General features: G+C 37.6%; 1 protein-coding gene across 1 annotated transcript in view; it reads left to right on the top strand.

The window, feature by feature from the left end:
* SALL3 (spalt like transcription factor 3) overlaps positions 1-18,291 on the top strand; it is a 32,438-nt gene extending 14,147 nt beyond the window's left edge. Inside the window, exon 5 of the mRNA XM_018081702.3 lies at positions 18,207-18,291. The gene's annotated coding sequence lies outside the window, so the exon portion shown is untranslated. The remainder of the gene's footprint in view (positions 1-18,206) is intronic.
* The last annotated feature ends 3,327 nt before the right edge of the window (positions 18,292-21,618 follow it).

The following is a 21,618-nucleotide window of genomic DNA, read 5'->3' as shown; positions in this document are numbered from 1 at the left end:
GAAAATCAATTTATCTTCCATTTTTGCCTAAAAAATTGTCAATAGACAGTTTAATTTACCAATTCACTACCTTGAATACAGGGTGTTGGATTCAGAACTGTAACTTAGAGAAAATACTCTCAAAACCTGAAATGCATACAATTTGGCAGATTTGACTTGGGAATTACAACCAATTCAACATTTGGTTTATATTTCTCATTACCATTGTTAAAACGTTTAAATATTTATTCTAAGAAGGTCAGTTAGCTGCATTTTAAACGGGCTAAGCATTCTACCATGTTCTTCTACCGTGTTCTCCACCATATATATTCTTTTGAGAGAATAATGCACTGCAAAAAATGCCTAGAAATCATTTTGGCTCTGCCTGTAGTCCAGTGAGACAACGCTTCTCTGTTTCCCCTTCAAGTGCCATCTCCTTTTGAGGAAACTGTCGTGTAAAATACAGAGACGTTGCTCATTTTTTAGAGAAAAATCCTTCAAGATTTAAAGTCTACTTCAAGTTGTTACAATGACTATTCAAATAAAAACAAATCCCAGAACCTAGCAACACTACACTAAAATAATATGGAATTGAAAGATTGTTATGCCAATACCTCTCAGTCATCTGCCTTTCAAGCTTCTGGTTTTGTGATAGCAATGGGATTTTGCCTGCCAGAGCATTAAGCATTGTTCTACAGTTTCTGAGGAGGTGCCTGCCAGTCAAGCCTCTTGACAGCTCCTGGGGTTAAGTCTTCAGAGGCTTGAGATATTGATACAGATTTCTTAGCATTGATTTTTTTGGAGACTTAAAATGTAAAGTTTCACTCAAATGCGTCAAATGAATTACCTTATTTTAGTTGTCGTAAGTCACAGAGTCAAAGGAAAACTTTGGGTAAAAGTTTTCAGAAAGCAGATTTCAGCTGCTGAAATCATGCCACAGCTTTGGAATCTGTGTTGAGATGCCATTCATGGTCTACAAAGGTTAGAACTTGCCCACTGGGTTGGGATCATTGAGCCATACCATACCTGATTGCTGAAAAAACACCCAGCAAAAGCAAGATCTTAACAGCATATCGGAAAACAGAAAAAAGCCCTTGTTTCTCCATTGCAAGACAGAGATTTGGCTGTTCTCCTGAGCACTTAAAATTGATGTGCTATAGTTTTCATGATTAGAGCATTACAGTAGAGCTGAAGCTCTGCCAGGGATTTTGATATGGATTTTTTGTGGTTTGTTTTTAACTCATCTATATGCCAGTTCATTAACATGAGGTAAGCTTTTCTCAGCTTGTATTTGACTTCTGCTATCATTATTCTTATAACTGGCTTCTTTCCATGCTATTTTGTACTCTGGCAAATTGTACTGTTCTGTTCACAGGATGTATTACTGCATAACTAGTTGTAGCATAAGTGAAAACATTCAGAGAAATCACCAACACCCATCACATTGCTGGTTTTATTTGTTTATACATCAGTTAATGTACTCCTTTATATTCTTACCTTTGGCTGAACAGGGTAAGTTTGTCTACATTTTTTTTCTGTGCACATGTATAAGTAGGGCACAGCCTTGATAGCTGATCCTCTGTTCTGAGACCAAACTCCCACTAGCTTGTGCCCAACTCTGAAGTTTGTATTTCTGTTGGAGTGATGTATCCACCTTATGTAGTCATTCATGAGTTATTTTGTGGTTAATATGTAGGAACTGGGAGGGTATCTTTTTCTTTCAGAAGGATCCAGAGATTTTTAAAGCACTGCTACCAAAATGATCAGAAAAGATTGTTTTAAGTTGCAGCAAAAGCTGGAGGTGATAAGTGACATAAAGCAAAGTAGGCAGCCTTACCATAGCACAGAAATAAGTAAGCAGAAGACAAGAAGGATTCATAGGAGAAGGAAGGAAGGGAGGAAGGAAGGAAGGAAGGGAGGGAGGAAGGAAGGGAGGGAGATATAAAGTGATAGAGAGCTATCTGGGCTAGTCCACATTTAGTAAGAAATCTCTTTTATACAATGCCTTCAAAGAATACAAGACAGAAGTAATACGTAGTGCATATACATTGTGTGCAGACTGCAGGCTTTTAATTAACTGCTTGATTTTTCTTATGTGCCTTAAGACAAACCTTACTTACAACTTATTACTTTTCTTCAGTATTTCACACTCTGAAAATCACTCATTTTTAATTATCAGCCCTGCTTTTGCCTCAGTGTCAAACTTTAAAGCTATAATTGCTCCACTGACTGCTATAAATGTTGGCCTATTGCAAGTTACAGTAGTACCATAACAAATTACATGGGCTCATTCTGGATATATAAAATGCATCTCACCTCAACAAAACTCTTATCTAGGACTTCAGGATGCATTGCCTGTGTTTTGATCTCATAAAATTGGCCTTTCAGCCCTTCTAGAGGCTCAATTGTTGCTGTAACAGTGGAAGAGTGTGTATTTGATGGATTTGTTGTAATTTGGCTTTATTGTCTTTGAAGAAGCTGGGTGGACTTGCTGAGGAAAATTCTTGAAATGCTACTGAACAGATTCAGGGAGAGACTGTGGATAGACAGACCAGTGGAGTCCAACAGTCACTGCACATCTGTTCAGCTGGTATCTTTGAGAGACCAAAAGGCTGAAGGGAAGATTGTGAAGCAGACAGCCACGCCTCCAGGATGATGGAAAAAATGTCATAGGGTTGTGGGGAAATTTGGCAGACCTTTCTGCTTCTCAGTTAGCGACTGGTTTGAATGAAGAATACACCTACAAGGCTGCTGTAGGCAGAGAATTGAGTGTAACATAGTTGATTTTGTTCTCTCTAGCTTCCTTAAGGATATTTTTCTATTTAAAAACTTGTTTAAATAAAAGAGCTTTTATTCAAATAAAACTTAGCTTTCCTGAGTTGGGGTGGGGAAGATGCTGAGGAGGAGGCAGATTTGCCACAAAGCTGTAGTTGAAACAGAGTCTTGTTACCTTCTGCATGAGCACAACACAGCAGTTTTCTTAGGCCATCAGCAGCTCTAGGAAATGCTCTCTCCTCATTCATTCAGCCAGAGTACAAATGCAGTCAGAACCTGTTTCTCGCTGTTCTGAGCTTCTGCAGCTCCCAGTGTCTGCACAGGTAGGGTAAGAAGGAAATGAGGAAGGCTTACATCTGTCCTGGGGGAAATGGTAGTAAAGAATATCTGAGGTAGCAAAGCAAATGGTAAAGAATATCATTCCTCAATAGTTGACATGCTTGGGCAGGAGGTGGAGGCATTTTTTCCAATACACAGCTCATTGCAGTTAACTGCCTCCAAGCTGATTTCTGACTTTCTGATAGTATTTTAAACTACTCAGGAAATGCTGTTGGTGGAGAGCAAGGCTTTCCTCTCATGTAGACCTTCTTCCCATGCAGAATGAACTGTAACTGAGCCTGTAGATACAGTTGCTTTTATATGGTGCCAAATACAATTTAAAATAGTGGTCACTTACACACCTGAGAAGTGGGGAGCAGGATGTGGCGAGGGGCTCACACTTGCCACCTCTGAGTCTCCCTGGGTCTGGATTAGTTTGCATGATTCACATTGCTGCTCTTCCCTTCTGGATGGAGTAGTTGGGAAATAAAAAAGGGCTGAAACTGGATGAAATGAAAATATTCTAGTCTGGACATATGGAATGAATTTACCTATGGGCATTGGTCAACCCTGTTCTTGCATATGTGCAAGCATATTTTGTACTCAAATCAGAATGATCCATTTTAAAACTGTATTTAAAGAAAGAGCAAATAATTGTTTAACTGCCCCATTTCTGAAATACCTGGTTTTTTTACAATGATGACTTGTGTTTTCCTATGCCACCAACATCTGAATTCAGCTGTCAGACTTGTGCTTTCTTCTGTATCACTTGGCTATGCCAATTTTAGGATCAATCTGCCTATCTAATGCTATTGAGCTCCTGAATACATGCACGTTTTCTACCCTCCTCCCCCACCTTTTTCTCCCCTTTAGTTACTACCAGTGTTTGTGAACCATTATAACTCCACTTCTGCTGGTTTAATTAAATTTACCTATGGAAAACAAAGACATGAGATCTGGCAGTTAGGGAGCTCAGGGACACAAGGTGATCTGTTACTGAATAAAGTGATGCTTGAGAGGTGCTATTCTTTATGCATCATCATGATCATCAGATAAGGAAGAATCGTATGACACATTGCAAGAATGCTTTGAGGAAAGTGAAATTCTAATCCTTTCCCAACATAATCATAATGATGTAAATGTATCCCTTTATATGGTGTAAAATTGATTTTTCCTTCCTGTTAACAGCTGTACAGTTTCTGTTCTGCACACATTTTTCTTCAAAACTGCCTAGTTCCCTCTGAGTACATTGTTGTTTTTCCCTTCTCCCTTCTTTAAACTCATTCGTTTTTTATTTATTTTGTTTGCCATCCTGACCCTTGGTAAGGTTAAAATGATTATTCAGCAGTTGTGCACTGTTGAATTACCAGTCTTTTGTTCCATGGTCTATTTTGTTGTTAGTGTACTCCATAGACGCCTTTGACTCAATTATCGCTGATATTGTTAATCTCTGGGCTACTCAAGATGAATTCCCAAACTGTATAAAGATGACATTGGTCTTTTCTATTCTTAAAAGACTAATTCTTTTGACAGAAATCCAGGAAACTTCAATCTGTGAATGAATAAGGTAAAAAGGACAGAGCAATGATGTGATACTTTTTATCACACTGACATTGTAACTCAATTCTATTATAACTTCTCTTAGGAATCTGATATCCTAGTCCAATAAAAAGTATGGCAGTCTTTATTTTATGTAACAAAAATCTAGCTGGTTCATGTACACTGCTGGACCTTAGTTGTCATAATGTGGTCAAAGGAGTGCAAAGGGCTGTGCTCTGTTCTCAGAAATAACTTCTGTGCTTGGAAGCGTAAGGGGTCCCACAGATGTCCAATGATATGAGGAAATTTTACTGATTTACTCTCTTGATTGGGCAGGGGGCAAACTATTGTACTGCAAAGTTCTCACGGGAAGGCAGGTCTGCTGGAATAGAGGTGTCTCACAAACTCACTGGACTTTTCCAGCACTTGAACTGAAGTAAAGCATATGGTTTCATATTTTGTTTTAGAGGCTAGGGAAAGGCCTCTAAACATACATTCAGGTGTGTCTGTTTTGATCAAAAATGCTAAGAGCAGCACCCATCAGGACCTCAAGGAAGGTGACCACCCATAAATACTGCCTGCTTTCAGCACTGAATGCACTCTAATACTCTAACACTATAAAGCTAAACCACACAAAAGGTAGGCAAAAGGTGGATTTTTCCATCTAGTCACTGATCTTATTGCGGATTTTATACCACAGCTCTAATGCTAATGTAAATGTTAATTGTCTAAGCCCATCTCTTGCCTTTCTCCTGCTTTTCTGGCTTCTACTCCTCAACTTCCCCATAGATGTCTCTGATTCCTGCCTATTCCATGTTCTCCCTAATTCTTGTCTGCCACTCACATCCCCCCCAAAGCTCTGACACAATATTGAAACCTGCCTTTATATAAGAACATCTCACTTTCTTGGCTCTATTCACACTAAACAAGGAGAAGCTGGTTACTCTTTAGACCAAGATTCATTCCCAGTTGCAGAGCTTCCAACTTGATCTTCTCAGTGAACTAGTTATGGCTTTAGCCTGATTAGGTGGCTCAGATAGGACTTAGATACATGGCATGAAGGAGATTATTCAAAAAGGAGGATTAGACAGATAATAGCTAAATTGGCAGAGAGGCTAATCCCATGCATGTGCAAGAGGGACAATTTAGCTGTCAAGGGACCTTTCCTTCTCTCATGTGTGTGGCTGCTGGGATAAGATAGGTGGGGAGGCCTGCAAAGCGAGATGGATGTGTGGAGGTTAGAGGCACAGCTCTAATGACTAACGACTGAGTCCCACTGTTAGCCTTCACAGCAGTCCTAAAATGGGAGTGGGCCTAACCTGTTAGAGATAATGATGCAGATACTGTACTAAGAGTCATCAGTCAACTTTTAGTATTTAGAAAAATACACATGGATAGATTTGCATGTAATATAGATACCTATTCATAGGACCTTATAAGATGCCTTATGCCTGTATGGCTGTTTTCTCTGTCTTAAACAAGTTTGCTATGCTACCATAAAATAGCCATTTCCAGTGCAAGTGCAAAACCAGCCAGGGATGGGGTTTTTTTAATTTGTTTGAGGGGGAGAGGAGGGGGAAGGGTTGAGGTGGGATAGAGGTGGTGGTGGCATCAATAATATGGAAAGATTTAATATTTGGTCATAGGTGCCTCTGTCACTCGGGACTTTCAGTAGCTCTGGAACATTGAGATTTGTATTCACCAAAAGGATCACAGTCTTACATTTTCTAAAAAAAGACTTTTCATCTCTCTATCTTCAACCACAGCCTCTTTTTATTTAGTGTGACTTCTTTACCAATTGTTCTGACAGTGTACTGATCAATACAGATTTTATTTGTCTAATACTCTTCATCTATAGTTTTAGGAATTATCATGATTTGGTTCTCATTGATCCATGTTGATCCTAGTCCTCTTTTTCCCATCTTATTTTCATTCCCTTCAAAGGATTCAGTGTCTTTTGTTTTGCAATATTCTCTGTGCTATTCAACCCTAGTTGCCTCCAATTGTTCTTAAACTTACCACAAAAAATCATATTTGTTTCATTTTATTTTTTGGATTTGGCTATTATTTGACTTGACAGTGCAGAGGTCTCAGGTATCAGCTGTGGTATTTTCCTTCAGTGGCAATTCTTTTTGCCTTTCAGATAGCTGACCATTTTGCATAAGCAAAGAAGAGCTAAAAAGAACTGAAATGTCACTCCAAATATTTAGTTTATTCTAACTGAAACAATATATGCAGCTTTTATTTACACACTTTCATATGATAAGCTTTCAGAGATCCTGAAAAATGAATGTTTTAATAATTTTTTTTGTTATTATTTTTCATTTCAGGGCAATGGATCTAATCTTTTAGCGTATTTTAAAATTTCAGCTGACTTGAAATCAAGTCGCTCTTTCCAAATTCAGGCCCCATAGATCAAAACATTGCCTTCAACTTGCAAGGCTTTGCATAGTTAACTCCATTCTGCCTTTGTGAGCATCTTATAATTGTGATGTAGAGGAAGGAGCTTCCATTTTTGAAGTTATCCTGACTCTCAATAAAACAGCAGTGCTGCTCAGAGAAAACAGCCAAAAGCATTGTGCTTATTCTGGTATTGCATTTTCTATGTGCTTGGTTTTGAACTGTAATTATTTACTTCATTTTTAGACCAGATCTACTTGTCTATATTTACCCATGGCCAGACTTTTCTGCTTCTGTTTGAGTCACATTACATCTGTACATTACTGAAAATATAAATACAAATTTACTTCAACTACTATTTTCCTTCTTTCTTAATCAGGCTCTTTTAATTTTCAGGACTGTTATTTGCTCCCCTTTACCTACTCTAGACTGTTTCAATATCTTCTCTGACCCATGCAGCCCTGTCTCACTCTTTTTTTTTTTTGCTGTGTCCACTTCCATGTTACTGATGGCAGCCAAACTGTCTTCCTTCACTTCCTCCCACTTTTCCCGTCGAACCAGCCAGCCGGTTACCTCAGCTGGCAAAGACCACAGGAGCCCACCCATTAACTGCAGGGAGAAGCAGGTCAGCCCACTCCATCCCTTCATCCTGTATGACAGAGAAGAAGGACAAAAAGCTCCAATGAGTTGCTTCTCTGTGTGTCCTGTGTGTCCTGTGTGTCCTGTGTTCTCTGTCTGACTCAGCTTTGCGGCCTGCTGGAAGCATAAGCTTTCTTTGCATCATTGAGATTGGAAAAATACTATTTATTGTATTCACAGATTTCAGTGAGACCATTAATCTTGGGGAGAGCTACCTTTGGGGGGTTATTGGCGGACTACTTTTTCTCCTGCTCCTTTCAGCATCCTGAAAAAATGTGTCAAGCAGAAGAAAAACGAGATGTTAGAAGATCATGGTTGCAAATTCTTAAGAACAGAAGTGAATTTATTCCACTTAAATTTAAAATTAAACATATAAAATAGTAGAATCATAATATTCAATGTTTTTACCTGTGGTGAGGAAACAAGCTATACTAACTGACATGTCTGGTGTTCTAGGAGAGCAGCCACACCTGATCTGGTATGACTGAAAGCACAGCTGGCCAGTTTCAGTACAAAATAAGAGGCTAGTTTATGGATGAATAGAGATTCAAAGGAACTTTGATTCAGTACAAATTTTTTTAAAAGGTTCAGTAAACAATTTGATGTTTTAAGTAGGAAAATTATCTTGTAGAAAATTATGTACAGTTCAAAACTTTTCTCAGCTGCAACTCCACAGCTGCACTAAAGACTAATAGGCTATTTGCAATTGTAACTGAATAAGCTTTGGCCTTCTATGTAATAAATTATTACTTTCCTGACTTCCAAATATTTATAATTATTAAATTTAGGCAAATTAAAAAAGACAATTTATGCAAACCCAAGTCAAACAGCTGTATTTTATGTATTTTTTAATATTAATTTAATGAGTAATGATGTTAAATCAAAAGGCTGCTCACAAAGACTACACCAGTGCTGAAACAGAGAGTGTACCTTACTATGGGAATAAATGGATATCTTAAATTTCTTATTTTGAATTGCTCGTGCAAATTTGACTTCTTTTAAAGGTGATGTCTATAGGATGAATGCTTTTTACACATTACAGTTTTGTAAAAATGCAGCCTGACCTATATTTACATTATTCCTTAATTAAATATTATGGCTTAAATTTACTTAGAAATAGGATCAGTGGAGTTTAAAAAATAAGAGTTCAGAGCAAAGCATTGTTCCAGGCTATGAAGCTTACCAGACAATGACCTCAAAATAAACCACCCAAAGGTAATGCACCAATTTTAATTAAACTTGACTGAAAATCAAGGTAGGGATTTCGTCACTCTTGGGTATGGAGAAAGGGACGAAAGGAAGTAGGAGGGAAGTTAGAGACTTTACTGCAAGTCAGGAAACTCAAGGAAATCCTGTCCACATGCAAAACCATTAAACTTTGAGTTCTTGTATTAAAACCTGGAGATACATATATGCTCGTGCCGAACAACTCAGCCCAAGGAAAGCAAAGATGTCATTGCTCAAAATACAAAAATACATTACTCAAAAGTGACTGAACTTCACAGAATACAGGATTGGAATTAAAAATATTTTCTGATCTCAGTACTCGCTACACAGGAGATAAAGCAATGATGAAGAGCATTTATGAAAGATAAAAAAGCTTTGGGGAAAAAGTGGATGAACTAGTATGCTTAAGCCACACATGAAATGTTGGGGTGGTCGTATGCCTGAATACGCTTAGGGCATAGCTGAGGGCTCAGACCCAGAAGGCTTTTTTACAAGCTGGATGAAAGAGTTATTGATAAAAGCCAATTTAGCTGCCCCAGTTGTGCTGGCATCTGTCAGGAGCCTTCTTGCTAAATAAACTTCTACTTTTCCCTTTCTGTGTACTGTGCTGGTGGGTTGTGTAATTGTTTTTGTAATAAAAAGGCTCCTTAAAACATCAAGAATTGCTTCTAATCTGAATTACCAAAGTCCCACTCTGGGAATATATATCCAGATTACACTATGTTACTTTTGAAGAGGAGACAGATGTTCATGGCTGTGAAACAGATATTTCAATATATTGGTTTTTTTCTTGTGCATTTCGCTACTCAGCCAGACTTTGGGTACAAGGCAAGAGGCATATGGACAGATTTTAACTCCTGATGAAGCAAGTCTGTTTGCACAGGATTGGTAAAAGTGAGATTACTGTATTTTCAGCAATGCAGAAATTAATAAATAAAAAAATCCTCTTAGAACACTTTATGATGGAGCAGCAAAATTTGGAAATAAAACATCCTATAACATAGTGGGTATATTTCTCTATGTGATACCTTTATTTAATTCCTAAAGTAAGATTCAGAAGAAAAATGCATACTAAAAACATCAGTCAAGGGGGAAAAGAGGAAAAAATGTCCTGGGAGTCACTTCTCATATCATCATGTCATGGCTGAATTTTAGTTACCTGAGACAAACATCAGAAGGCAAATTAAGCAAGATGTGCTAAAGCATATACACCAACCATAATTCCTGTTTGCAGCCTTTATTCATGGGACATGCTTCTGTGCACATGGAAATATATATGTAGTCCAGTTGACTATAGGCTTTTTTCACATGAATATGACCTGTACATTAGCAATATGGAAATATCCTGAGGTACCCACCAAATAAATTAGCACAAGGACAAGGCCACTTGATAGCGGTCATCACCTTCTTCAGCTGGCTTAACTGAAGCTAAAATGGTTTCTGTGGTACAGCTGCTCTGATGGATAGAAGTTGAGTGATGGGAAGTGCAAACATTGCTTTAGAAATTACTCCCATCAGATAGAATGCATCTTACTTTGATAATGCGGGTAGAATTTTTTCTGACTGCAGGAAAGCTTATTCCAAGTTGTTTAGAGTTAAGTTTAGGGATGTCTGATCAAGTTCATAGAATGATAGGATGATAGAATGGTTTGGGTTGGAAGGGACACAGAAAATCACCTACCTTCAACCCCTTTGCGATGGGCAAGGACCTTTCCACTAGATGCTCAGCAATTTTCAAAGTATGCTTAGATCTGGCAGAATGCCCAACCTCACTGATGTATATTCACTGCAGAGTAAAGAGGAACTTACTCAGTTTAAAAGCTGCCAGACAATTGTCCTCAGAGCCCACATGCACTGGTTATTATTATAATCATATTGCACCAATTGCTCTTTTAGGCCAGATTTCTTTTTAAAATGAGGAATTAAAATATCAAGGAATTAAGTTCTTTGGATATGGCACCCCACTGGTGAGCAGGCACAAGGGATTTGGGTCCTCAGAAAGTGAGGGTTCGTTGGTCCCTTACCAACTTTCATTGTAACAGATTAGTAGGAAGCGTTAATGTATATGTATTTCTACATCCCCTTTGATTTTACAAAGCATTTTCTGCAACAGTACTTTTTGACCTGGAGATCCAAAGAATATCTATACAACATAGAAACATTGCCAGTAATCTTAACTGTCTTATTTTTATTTCATAGAGTGTCTCCTCAATTTTGTAGTGTAAATTAACGATAAGGAGTAACTGACTGCTAGAATTTACACTAGGATGCTAGGATTATAATAATATTAAGATAATTATATCATGTCACCTCTTATTCATCTGCCTCATAAACAGACCTAATCTCTCCCCATGTGGAATTATTTCCTGGCCTCTGATCACTTGCCTGTAAGTCCTTTCAGTTTATTGTATTTCTGCCCTGTTTTGTGAGAAGTGCTGACAGACAGTAAGCAGGATCAAAACTGAAGGGTAACTATTGATTTATAGGACCATATGATAAATGTCTTCTATAAAGTGTCTTCTATCCCATCTCTTAATACTTCCTAAAACACTCTGGTTTTGTTGATGGTGGTTTTATTTTCATTTTTAACGTACAGCTGCACATTGAGCAGATGGCTTCATTTGAGCCACACACAGTCTAGCTATTTTAGCTGAATGTTTACAGTTAATTTAGAAAAGTCCAAAACTCCCACTAAAGTCAATGGGGAAAATAAGAACTGCTGAGGAAGGTTCAGAGGCTGGCAAGATGCTACAGTCTAACAATCTTCAGTGTAACTTGGAAAAAAAAAAAGAAAACAGATTTTTTAATGAGATACAAACATTAAAATGATGGTTCTGATATCTTTCTTTAGGTAAAACTGGTAGTATGAGATGTGGCTGTCTATTTCTTGGAAGAAAGATGATGTAATTAGAGCATTAAATGTTATAAGCAGGTCACAAAACTATTTCTTCCTCATTCCACAGACCAGAAGGATGTCGTACGTTTCCACAGCTGAATATTTCAGCATTCTTCTGGAGGCACACAGACCCATTGGTGTTTAGCATAACTAAGAATTACAGCTTTATTTAGGTAACTCTGCATGGAATCAAGATCCATTTCAGTTATTCAGCTTTCAAGGTCTTTTCCCCTGGGTCTGCTGGTAATGTTGCTGAGGGCAATGACTCCTTCACACAAACCAAAGAAAAGTAATGGAGGAGAGCCCAGCAGTGAGGAGCAGGACATTGAAGAGGGTTGTTGCCATTACTTGCCTCCTTCACCAGAAAGTAACACATGGAAGATGCACAACAGCATAGGACTCATTTTGCTTAAATCTAGTAGTACAGAGCATAAACAGCTGTATCTCAGCTCAGTCTCTTGACTCCTTTGGTCATGAAAAGTACCAATTGGGTGCAATGTCTGACATTTAGCACCTGTGTGGTCTTGACTCTATGCTCAACTAGATGAGCAGAAGACACCTACAATATGGGCCTTTACAATCCTGCCCTGAATTAGTAAAAGACCAACATGTGTGAAGAGCTCTAGGCACATGCATGTCCTTGCTGATCACATATGCGGCTGAACCTCCTGTAAAATGTGGATAATATTTCAGTAGCTCATGCAGTCCTTATGGGAACTCTCTTTAGAATTTGAACAGAACACCTATCATCCTCTATTAAATTCTATTTTTTTTTTATTGTATTCTGGTGTCTGGTCTCTACATTTCTCAAGAACTATTAATTTCTCTAATGCTTTCCCATGGCAATACAAACCTATTCAAAGCAATAAGTGGAATGGGCATGAACTTGACATTTTGTTAAAGTAATCTAACCTATGCAGTTAAAATACTACTTTTGTGTATTATTGCAGTTTTTTTCTGGTACAAACTGAGGTTGTTTGTTGGAAATAATGTGGCATTGCAAAAAAGTCCTATTCTTTCTCTAGCTACCTTACAAGTAATTTATGCAGATTGCTTTAAGAACAACTACTTATAGGCTGGAACAGATTTTGTCTTAAAAATCCATTAGGAATTAAAGAAAACCATATTCAGTGACTGACTGTTGTGTGAGTTGATTAATAATTTGACAGTTTTATTTTTGCAAGCTTATATGTTCACAGATAATAATTTTTATCTAGTGTGGGGATTTTTGCTGTCTAAATGTTTCTTCTGCAATAGGAATTTACTTAGGGAAAAACAGAGAATTCCATGTCCAGCTGTCACAGGTCACTAAACATTTAAAAAAAAAGAAAATTTCTGTGATGCTCCTAAAGGCTTGCAAAAATGCCTTTATCTCAGGGAAATGAAGATAAAGACTACTTCATTACTAAAGAAAAATATTAGTTCCTTTTGGTTTCTTACATTGAGAATGCTGGATTGGGGGAAATCTTGCAAAAGCTTACTAAAGGTGAGGTTTGTATATTTTTTCTGAATTATGTTAGGGACAGTCTGTTTCATATTTTTCAAAATAGGCTTATTTACAGTGCCTTTTTCCTCAACAGCTACCCATCTTGAAATACCTCTGTGAAGAAAACCAACATGTCAGCTTTGCAAACCAAAGAGTTAAAAGAAATTCCATCAATAATTAGGATGTAAGTGAATGACAAGACCTGTAGTTTATAAGGGGCAAAGCTGAATGATAAAGCTAAGATATGCATAATTAGGAGGCTACTTTGTCTAGTTTCTCTGGTCCTCTCTTGAATAAGAGCCTTATACAGTAGTGTGTCCATTCCCTTACACACAGAAGTATGTCTAAACTAAGAAGAAACTAGCTTCAAGAAATGTTAAGTAACATGCTGAAGTACTTTTTTTTTTTTTAATGATCACACCTAAAAAAAGCAAATGAAAAGTCCGAGCTGGCTGTTGCCAACCCAAGATGTAGTGAACATGTTTGCATTAATTCATCCTTGTGGCCAAGATGACCAGAAGTGGCATTTACTAGGACACGAGAGGTTTGATTCTGTTTCCCATATATATGAATGTAGTGTCATCTGAGATGCCCTCACATATCTCTCTGAGGTCACCACTTCAGAAATGTGTAGACCTCTTCTAGCCCTGTATGTTTGGTGGGCCCTTGTAGAGGTCTTGGACATCTTTAAAAAAAGACGTCTGTTTTTAGGAAAGTGAACTGTGCGCAAGGTGACGGTTGGATCAGCTTTTTTCTTATCTGGTATTATATATATAAAAACAGTATGCACATTTTTTGGGGTATTTTGCAGTGTGTTTTATGGGAACATTTATAATGTCTGTAAAGGACTCACGGCGAGAGGTAGCTGAGGAAAGTGTAGGGGTGACAACAACCCAAACTGCCACAATTGCTTTTGCAGTGAACAATTCAGAGCCCCTTCTTCTTTTGCTTAGGGAGGAGAAAGTGGTGAAATTCATGGGGTTTTTTAATTTATTTTAATGAACTATTGGATGGCAACAGCTTAGATCATTACATAATAACAATGCTGCAACACTTGAACCTTGATTTTAGCAAGGGGTCAAAGATTAATTTTTAATTAGGGAAGACAAAGACAGGTTAACAGTTTATGATACTCCTATGTATTCTTCATAGGAGTTAGTTAATTATAACCTTAGGGACAAAACAATATTCCCTCACCCAAAGACTGTACCATTATCCCTAATTATTTGCATATTTTATAATGTCTACATTCAGGAGGAGATAGAGAACTAAACTGAAACATGGATTCAGTACAAAAAAATATTAGCTTTGTTTAAAGAGGCAATATTCTCCAGTGGCTAGACTCAATCCTGTTGACTACTCCCTGTTCTTTAGCCAAATCTTCCATGTCTTCCACAAACCTCAATATTTAGTTTCTAGCCAAGGTGTTAGTTAAGGCTGATTGAGTTCAAATGTCTGTTGAATCCAAATTTCCACCTGCTCATTGGAACAGCTTGGAAAGGACTGGTCTTGTGATCCTCTATCTTCATCAATTTGTTGAACCTATTCTGAAAAGTATACAAGTCTTAGAAGGCACAGGTGGATGCCTGTTTAATGGTGTTGATTAGTGTCTCAATTCCCAGGACTCTGCTTTCTGTCAGCTTCTCCAGCACAGGTGCTTCCTGGTCTATGCTGCTGATGGTCAGGCTGGGCAGGTGTTTGCTGCTGGGTATCTTCAAACTCCTGATTCTGGATATTCTTTTTTATTTTTTTGCCTGTAACAATCTTATTCTATATCTAAATGTTTGCTATCCAATCGTCTGATTTTTGGCCAGGACTTCAATGGTTCCTTGCTGACAATTTCCAAGGCTGCAGAAAGCTGACAAGGGGGTCATTAGCACAAATCCATAAACATCTGCTGTGAAAGGGTTTTTCTTGCCAAAGATAATAAAATCATGAAGGAAGTAGAGCTTCCCCAAATAAGTCAGGGAGAGCAGCACTTCTATAAATGAAATCAGGCTCTGCTAGGAACAAGGACTTTTCCCTCTGTGTTCAGGTTGGTGGTTCAGCAGTCTGGTGCCTGAGCAGTCTCCTGGAAACTGAAGCTGAAGAAGGAGGGATTTGCTTCCAGAATAAGAAAAATGGGAACTAAATATCCTTTCTGTACAATGCTGAAGGAAGTGCAAGAGCTGGAAAGAACAAGGCACATACATACATACATACTTTACATACTGATCAGGGTGCAGTCATATATATATGTTGAGGTTTATACAGCTCATCTGCCCATTGCATGCTGCAGAACGTTAGGTGATGAGAGTGCATAAGTGATCTGGTACAGTGGATTTTATATCCTCCCTTTTCCTCTTTTTCTCCTACATGATAAATTGGTGCATGGTAGATGCACACAGGTGCTTGTATAGAATCCATGCTTTGTGCTAGGCCAGAAAATTAAGGATTAGGGTAGTTTCTAAGTAACTGGGATGTCACTCAGCTGAGTATCAGATCAGTGCTCCAGTCAGCTTCCCAAGGTGAAAGACAAAGCTTTTAATCCACCCATGTAGCACCCAGTGGCTTCCAGGGAAAGGAAGTGAATTGGAAAAAAAATTATCTCCGGGTGAAGTATGTTCCGTTACAGATTAAACACAAAATTAATGGTTGTGGTTGTCCAAACACGTCCAGTGCCCCTCAGATCAGACTTCTAACTGCAAAAGAAAACCTACTCATCTTCCGAAATACAAAGATCACAGAGGAGGTAAGAGAGGATGGGATAAAAATACATATGATGGACTGCTTTGCAGGCACATTGAGCAATTGCCTGATTCAGTACAAGTGAGTGTAACTTCAAGCATAAAGTGATTAACAATTAAGTGACATGACCTAGGGGAAAGTTAGTTGGCAAATAATTTTTTAAAAAATCTGTTTCAGAAGACAGCATACTAAAATATTTAATTTTACGTATTATCATTGCTGCTGTTTTCTTTCTGTGTGAATAAGTGTGATAGGAAACCTAGATAGCAGCACCACCTATTTAAAAATACCATACCTGCAGCTGGAATTCTCCATGCAAGATCATAATACTGAAATGGAGGACAGCCCAAATCAGATTTTCCACTCATCTCCAAGTACGTACATATCAAATAAGTCTCTTGGACTTTAGTGTTAATTTTTTCTAAATACCATCTAAAATAATCCATATAATGATATAGAATAGAATTATATAAGTAAAAATATATTTATTCTATAATTGTATAAAATACAGAATAGTAATATAAGAAGAAGAATTAGGCTCTAAAAAAAATGAGAATATTATAGGATTTTTAAGTTAGCCTCTAGTGAAGGATGGCCTGCCCCTGTGTTATAAAGATTCTACTATCAGTTGTCTACAATTTCACTAAACTTTTAATCAAAGACATGCACCATGGAGAATTTGGAGAAGGTGGGATTTATTTGCTTGCTCACTGCAAAAACATTTCTGTTGCTTCTAAAAATGAGATTAGGGAAAGCACATCACTTTGCCTATATTAACTGTGCATAGAATTCTTTCACTGTGATATCTTTATGGACATGGCTAGGAAAAGTGATTTGAAGCCTGATGTGGTACTGCAGCATTTTCTTTCAGGGTTGTGTCTTCTGTCATCATTGCACATTAACTGCCCAGATTTGGCCCCATCATAAGTCTTTAGTAAATGTTTGTCTTCATATGCTCTTTGCGCAGTTGTTAGGCTGGCTGCTGCCTTAATGGAAAGGCATCTTTACAATGAGTGTGCTCTAGCTTTTTACAAATGTTCTTCCTGGCTCCTGTGGTACCAAAAATGTGATCAGGCACATCCCTTCTTGCCCTTTCAAGGCTTCCCACATACAAAGGAGAAAAATGCCTGGGTGGAATAGGAGGGAGAAAGAACAACGGTCTAGACTAGGATGATAAGGAGAAAATGAAGTGGGGTAAGGATCTGAAAGATTAAACTGGAAGGCCTTGGGATAGACTTTGACTCAGAGAGTAGGGGATTCAGACTGAGGACAGAAAGGATACCTGAGATTTAGTAATTAATTTAGGGGCAGGATGGAGAAGAGAATTCCATCCACATAACCTGGGAGAGTAGAACTAGTGTGTCAGAGGTGAACGTTAGCACGGAAAGAAGAGGTGTGGAGAGTCTAATGATTTGCCTGACATAGTGAAGCCAGGAGTCTTAAGAAAAAAATAGTCTGTGTTTAGTGTAACTAAATGTCATCATAAAGTGTATAGAGCTGCACTTAAAAGCCTGTGTGGCTTTGGAGGTCAAACAATGATGCTATTTTTTGTCTTGCCAAACCAGACTAATAGGGAAATGCTGAGATTTGGGGACTTTTTTTGGTTGTTTTCTTTGGTTTTTTCTTTGTGCAACTTTGAAAGGGAATTAATCATTTGGTTTGGAGGTTTTTTTGCCAAGCAGAAAAAGAATCCTACTCCTCAAAGTGCAAGCATTTATGAGGACTCAGTGAAAGCAAGAGCCTGAAAAGCATAGAAACACTTATAGTGCTTGCCTTGGAGCATGTGTTACACCCTGCATGATATGAACCATCTAGAGGACTGGTGTACCTCAGCACATGCAGTGATACCCTGCAGTGTGGTTGCTTCTGATATTTATACAGCCTAGAAAACACTGAGACTCAAGGGAGAAATGATCACAGAATATAAATACTTTCTGGTAGAATAAGGAGCAATGGCCTGAAACTAAGAGAGGAAACATTTAGACTTGCTATTAGAAAAATGTCCTTAATGGGGAGAGCAATTGGGCAGAAGAGCAGATTAGAAAGAGAAAAGATCGAGGAACTGCTGCTATTTTAGATTACATTAGGTTGAGAATAATAGCAAAAGCCAACATTACCTGTGGAAGTTCACTTTAAGTGTTTCATCCTTGTAAAGGGTAGAATTTTTTAATTACAATATACAGTTATTAAAGAATTTTTTTAATCCTAATTATTTTTCAGAGCAATGGATATAATAAATAACAATTGCAACCGAAGGAAAATTCATTGGGAGAAAAACCATAGGAAATTGGAAAAGTGCCTGAAGAGGTTCTGAAAATTCTTCACCAGAATGAAGATAAAGCACATGCATTCATGGTATTTCTTGGTTACCACTTCTGGAAAACTTATAACAATATGGGGTACCATGATCTGAACAACCTGGGAGAGCTGAGCTAGTTGTGGCAGGAGGGATGTGCTCAGCAGTATCCAAATCACGTGCAATCTCACTTTTCCACTGGGGTGAAGCTCGACAGGTCTGAAACCTGTCTGATCTGGCATGGTGGTTGCCTGGAGGAGTGGTCATATGGCAAAAAGAAAGACTAGATGTGTTGTAGCACCAAAAAATGTGTTCAACAACTGTGTCATTTAAAGAAGGCAGACCTCAAAAACCTTTGCAGTGTTAATAGGTTTTCTCCTGTTTGCATGCAGCTTATTGCCTCTTGCATATGCCTTTGTGTTGAGTCAGATTCTCGGTCATGCACTAACATTAAATTATGACAGTAGCAATAATAAAAATACTTTATAGTTATACAGTTTTGGCTTACATCATGATTTGACATAAGAGAACTAATTACATTATTTGAAACAAAGAGAGGCAAGAATAATACCCAGTGCAAGATGCTACAGAAATAAAATAATAATCTCATAATGTTGCTTTGTTTCTGATTTTTAATAGCAGGCAACATCTGGAATAAGTAAATGTTATCTAGTTTCATGAAGAATTGGAAAAGCTACATACCAAACCCTTTTACAATTGAAAATAATGGATGCCTGTGGAAATATTTTTGAGTTATGACAGAAAGGAAATTTTTATTGTTCTCAGCTACTCATTTACACTGTTGATATTAAAATTTAATCCATTTTAGCACAAAGTCTCTGAACAAAAAATAAACAATCACTGACTGAGATAAATAATGGGGGGGCTGATTGAACACAACAGATGATAATGGTATTGGGATGCTTCAAAGCCCCAGCAGATGTTATGGTTCAAAGAGGTTGTTCATAAAAATATGTATCTATATATCCTTCACAAAGTATTTGTGTCTTTAAGGAGCAACCTACATCAATTAATATCCTTTTTAGGAATGATGAGGGGAAAGTACCTATAGAAGTTAATAAGCTGCAAAGGTAGTTCTTGAGCTCAAAAAATATTTTTCAAGATTAATGTTTCACTGCAGATGTGATGATCCAAAGTGCCTCATCTTTTTCTTACATGAAATATATGATGGCACAGGTACTTCAGCTGTCTGTCACACCAGGCTCAGGAGACTTTCATTTAACCTCCACATTCATTGATCACCTGCCATGCATTCTGTGGCCTAAGTTATTTGTTTTAATAATTTAAAAATACATGTAGGGCAAACATTTTAAACAAGATTTTGTTATTGCTAAGACTGTATGCTTAACTATTCAATCACAAGTAATACAGCAAACAAACACAATGAGGATTTCAGCATCATCAGACAAAAATAAACTTATTCCTATGTCATGTATTCTTGGAAACTTAATTGATAAAGAGAGAAAATTAGCTCGTTCTTATCTAGGCTGTTGATATTTTTATTTTGAGGAGAAGGGGATTTTTAATGCCATTTAGAAGATCTGCTACATTACACTGTGGCTTTGCAATAAAAACTCAGTGTGGGACAGAGAAACAGCTGTGCTATCTCAGAAGCATCTTAGTGAACCTAAAATTGCCTCACTCATTTTTTTTAGTCTTTGTCAGAAACTTTGATAATGTGGTTGAACACAGTTTGATTTTTCTTTTAGTTTTCTCAAAGCTCTTAGAAAAATACTTCATGTCTTTCCTTTTAACTATTGGATAGACTTTTGAAAATATGTATTTGAGAATCCAGTTTTTCATAAAAACAATTTTATCTGTATATTTTTGATAAGCCTAGCTTATGTCATATTTTCCTTGATCGAGAAGGGGACTAAGGTAGTATTTCCATTTGCAGAGGCAGAACTCTGCTGACAAGAGGAGCCAAACCTTTCTTCCAGCTTCTTCCTTCTTGCCTTTTCTTTATGTACTGGCCATAGAGAGAACTGGGAATCTGTATGCAGTAGTGGTCTGTGTATACTGCATGAAGGAAGTAAGATACTTTTGTTTCCCCCCTTGCACAAAAGTATAAGTAAAATATGGTCAATTAACATCTTGTCTTTTGATTCCTTCTTCATAAATAAGCACCTTTACCCCTCAGAGGTAATGTTTAATCAGCTTCACATATGTATATAGAAGATTGGTGAGAGTTCTCTCTGGCCCAGTTCCTGAAGGACACATTAATGCAGCAGAGCTCTTATGAGAGAGTTGCTAAGGAGCAGATTTGCAAACAAAGCAAATAAGTCCACAAAATATGCCAAACCACAGGTCTGTAGGGCAGGTTTTGGGGATAGATAAGAGAGCACAGACCAGCTAATAGCTGCCTTAACTCTTGAATGTGAATGATGGAAGTAGTTGAAATACTGAGAATGGTCCTTTAGCTACATGGACTGAATCCTATTGGCTCTGCTTAACCAATGGAGAACGAGGAGGGGTATCTTGGCTATCCATCTGAAGAGGATGGAAGGGTGTAACATCGTGCCCTACAGAATTTTGTACAGCATAAAAATGACTTATGGTAACATAAACCATACGAACAAAAATTTCTAGCAAAATACCCAGTGGTTTCAATATTTCTGGACTGCAACTGGAACAAGACAGAGTCCACAGTGGCTTGTGAATGTTTACACGGACCTTTTCTAGAACAAGATATTTTAAAAATCTTTCCTCAGAAAATGGATATTTAGTTTTAAAAGAGAATGGATATTTAGTTTTAAAAGAGTTCATTCACAGGGAAAATATAAGAAGAATATAAGCAAATGTCTGCAGTACACTGAAACTCTAAAAATAATAGTACAAAATTCAGCATTGCAAAGCTGTTTCCTGCCTCCTGGGACTCAGACACTGGATATCCACTGATGGCCAGATCTGTGCAGCAACAGGATGAGACTGGCACTTTGAGGCTACATCTCTTTGCTGAACTGCATTGAAAAGAGCAAGGGGGATTTTGGGTCACGTAGAGCAATTATTTTTTTGTCATATGGCTTTATAAGAATATATGTATTTATTATTACTCTCAGAACAAAAAATTGTTCAGAAATATGCAATTTTAAAAAAACCCTTGTTTTTTGTTATTTGTAGTATTTTTGCATTACTTTGAAAAAATCTAGTCTTAGAAAAAAAAAATCTTAGCTTATGAAAGTGTGAGAAGTTTGCACTTCATGGAAGAAATCTGCCTTTAATGTCAATATTTTCCTTAGTGACAGGGAGAAAGCATAATCTTTGAGCGAATGAAATGCAGGAGGCTTTTTCAGTAATGGATGCTCAGAGCAGCCA

This window comes from Manacus vitellinus, unplaced genomic scaffold (genome assembly GCF_001715985.3).
Source record: "Manacus vitellinus isolate BGI_N305 unplaced genomic scaffold, ASM171598v3 scaffold_55_pilon, whole genome shotgun sequence".
Lineage (NCBI taxonomy): Eukaryota > Metazoa > Chordata > Aves > Passeriformes > Pipridae > Manacus > Manacus vitellinus.
Note: the sequence above shows the minus strand (reverse complement) of the source record. Positions and strands in the feature narration are given on the sequence as shown.